The sequence below is a fragment of the Colobus angolensis genome, unplaced genomic scaffold, assembly GCF_000951035.1.
Source record: "Colobus angolensis palliatus isolate OR3802 unplaced genomic scaffold, Cang.pa_1.0 Scaffold121, whole genome shotgun sequence".
Classification (NCBI taxonomy): Eukaryota; Metazoa; Chordata; class Mammalia; order Primates; family Cercopithecidae; genus Colobus; species Colobus angolensis.
Genome location: NW_012113253.1, coordinates 5,332,491 through 5,336,488, shown reverse-complemented (window position 1 = coordinate 5,336,488; position 3,998 = coordinate 5,332,491).

Here is a 3,998-nt window from a genome sequence, read left to right as displayed (position 1 = left end):
CTCTGTTTTGCACATCTCCTGAAGATACTCATTGCCAGCTTCTGCCACTTCTGCAGCAGGGCCCACAGCTAACACACGTTCTTGAAACTGTGCTGCAGAGCCTCAGAGTGGCAGAGATCATTTGGCTGAACAGTTACCCAAAGAGAACCCCCTGGGGACCTCCACATGGGTCTGGGAATATTCCAGTGTGATCCTCCTCTGCTTCAGGAGCTTGGCAAATTGCTTGAGGTCTGTCTGCAGAACTTCGATGTCCTGGGGCCCCTCAGGTTTTGCACCAGTTTCTCCTTGTCCAGCTTCACAGTCCCAGTGTGGGCAGCACTGGGCTCCAGGGAGGGCCCTCGGGAGTTGCTCTCTACCCAGACTCCTGCCTTGCCCTTAGGCTGAGAGGTCTCCAGGCCACCTCATCCCAACCTGGCGTCCATAGCACACCACTCCACCGCAGAACTCATACAATAGGGGGCACAGGACTTCCTTGTGGCATCTGAGGTTTTTGTTTTGCTTCTGAGACAAGGTCTCCCTCTGTCACCCGGGTTGGAGTGCAGTGTTGCTGTCACAGCCCGCTGAAGCCTCAACCTCCTGGACTCAAAACATCCTCCCATCTCAGCCACCCGAGTATCTGGGACTACAGGCACATACCACCATGCTCAGCTAATTTATTTTTATTTTTTTTGTGGAGACAGGGTCTTGCTATGTTGCACAGGCTGGTCTCAAACTCCTGGGCTCAAATGATCCTCCTGCCTTGGCCTCCCAAAGTGCTAGGATTACAGGCATGAGCCTCCAAACCTGGCTGCATCTGAATTTTTAATACCTGTCCTGTGTGACTGCCATGTCTGGGACACTGACTGGTGCAAAGAGCTTCAGACCAAGTGCTGCCATCCAGAAGCTCCTCACCTTGGTGAGAGCAGGTCCTGCCTCTGGGCCACAGTGGCCACATAAGTAAAGCAAGGATGATTGTTTTTTGTTTGTTTGTTTGTTTTTTCAGATGGAGTCTTGCTTTGTCACCCAGGCTGGAGTGCGGTGGCATGATCTCAGCTCACTGCAACCTCCACTTCCCAGGTTCAAGCAATCCTCCTGCCTCAGTCTCCTGAGTAGCTGGGATTACAGGCACCAGTCATCATGCCCAGCTAATTTTTATATTTTTAGTAGAAACAGAGTTTCACCATGTTAACCAGGCTGGTCTTGAACTCCTGGCCTCAAGTGAACTGCCTGCGTTGGCCTCCCAAAGTTCTGGGATTACAGATGTTGTGGCCAGAGGACTGAGAATCTAATAAAATTGTAGCTCTTTCCTTCTCATATGTCCATCTCCCCTTCTCCCTGAAAGAAAACATACACATTTTGTTCACAATTTCATGGGATTAACAGACTCCAAAATGTAATCCACAGATCTCTAGGGGTTCATAGGCCCCAGGTTGAGACTGCCCCCTCTCCAGAGGTTCTTTATGTCTCTTCTTAGATTGATTATATTGTATTTGATTCCAGCTAAACGGGACCACATATGGCATATTATCTTTGAATAGTAACCACCCTTTAAATAATATTGGATGCCTTTTCTAATGGTTATTTCCAAAGATTAGAGGAAATCATTAATTTCCCCATACTTCATGTTCTAGGAACTGGGAAGGCTGGGAATAATGAGGGATGAAGATGAATAAAACTCATCAGCCTGGCCCAGACATCCCACAGGGTAAGAGTGTGATACCCAGAAGAAGCTTCTGATGGAGCAAACTGGGTCCTAGATTTCTGGCACTAAGAATCCCAGGTATTGTGACAGGAGCTAGGAGAGGAAGAGGAGCATTAATTAGCTTTCGGATCTAGAACAGGGTTCTCCTTCTAAAAATAGCTGGGCCACTGTGGAAGTCAAAGCTACATCAAAAGTCTATGAAAACCCACAAAACTCTCTGTCAAAGCCCTCCGTGAGAGGTCAGCAAGAAGTCAAGACATGGTGCCTATGTTTCCTTAAAACATTTTCTAGTGAGTGCCCTCTGCACCTACAATGTTGGGTTCAAAAGTTTGGTCTTTCCTGCGACACTGAGGAGGGGGAAAGAGCAGGGGAGGATCTTTCCAGTTCACTGCTGTCTCCGGAAAGAATGGGATGGGCTGAGCAACAAGGTGACTGAGGACGGACAGGGCCCTCAGAGTCCAGCAAGGCTACCAGGGCCAGGATGCCCCCAAAGAGAATTGCCACTATGATCTTTATGCCAATAGACACACTGAGTCTTTGATAATTACTGATTTTTCCAAGAGTTAAAGGAAAAAATATATATTTATATACTGGTAGAAATATATATATATAGAGAGAGAGATCAGGGCTCAGCATGGTGGCTCACGCCTGTAATCCCAACAGTTTAGGAGGCTGAGGTGGGAGGATTGCTTGAGCCCAGAAGTTCAAAACCAACTTGGGTAAAATGGCAAGATTCTGTCTCTAGCAAAAATAAAAAATTAGCCAAGCATGGTGTCTTGCGCCTGTGGTTCCAGCTATTTGGGAGTCTGAAGTGGGAGGATAACTTCTGTGAGGTCAAGGCTGCAGTGAGCCCTGAGTGCATCATTGTACTCCAGCCTGAGCGACAGAGTGAGACCATGTCTCAAAAAAATAAAATAAAATAAAATATATATGTGTGTGTATATATATATACATCTGCATCAATTTAAGCTCACATCTTTTTCTGTTTTCTGTGAATGGACATTGCAGCCTGTCATACATGTCTCCAGGAAGTACCTGAAGTGAGTTCTCATTTGTCTACATTCTCTTCTCCTCCATAATGATCTGTTTCTCCAAGGCCTGGACATTTAAACCTCAAGCATTACCGTGACAAGACGCTGGTTTGGGCTGAACATAGAAAGACACTTTCAAAAATGCCCAAGTTATTTCCTTTTTTGCTTTTCTTTTTTTGGAATAAAATATACATAATTTTCCATTTTAATCATTTTAAGTGTACAATTCAGTAGCATTAAATACATTCACGTTGTTATGCAACCATACCACTATCCATTTCCAGATTATTTTTAGCTTCCAAACTGAAACTCTGTATCTATTAAACAAAAACTTTTCATTTCTCCTCCCCCCAGCCCCTGGCAACCACCATTCTACTTTCTGCCTCTATGAATTTGACTACTGTAGTTATGTCATAAAAGTGAAATCACAGTATTTGTCCTTTCGTGACTGGTTTATTGCACTTAGCATAATGTTTTCATGGTTCATCCATGTTGTAGCATGTGTCAGAATTTCTTTCCTTTTTGAAGCTAAATAATATTCCACTGTATGCACTATATATGTGTGTGCACATATATACACACACATATATATATACACACACACACACACACACACATATAAATATAGTAGATACAAGGTCTCACTTTGTTGCCCAGGCTGGTCTCGAACCCCTGAACTCAAGCCATCCTCCCACCTCGGCCTCCCAAAGTGTTGAGATTACAGGCATGCACCACCACACTGGCCTCCATCGTATGCAGAGACCACATTTTGTTTATCTATTCATCAGTCATGGTCAGTTGGGTTGCCTCTACCTTTGGGCCATTGTAAATGATGCTGCTATGAACATGGGTTGTACAAATAACAGTTTGAGTCCCTGTTTTCAATTCTTTTGGGTAAATGTCCGAAGTGCATCAGGTTTGCTTTTTCAATTATGTAACGTTACCTCCACAGACAGTCTGCAATGAATGCTCAGCTTTAGACCTCGCACTTTCTCTCCCAGAGGAGTTATAGCCAGTATATAAACACCAGATGCATACAGCAAAGTGTGGCATGAGCATCTGAGTGGAATCAAGAAGGTACTGTGAGGATAACCAGGCATGGTGGCACATGCCTGTAGTCCCAGCTATTCAGGAGGCTGAGGCAGGAGAATCACTTGAACCCTGGAGGCAGAGGTTGCAGTGAGCCGAGATCGTGCCACTGCACTCCAGCCTGGGTGACAGGGCAAGACTCGGTCTCAAAAAAAAGAAAGGAAAGAAAGAAAGAAAGAGAGAGAGAGAGAGAGAGA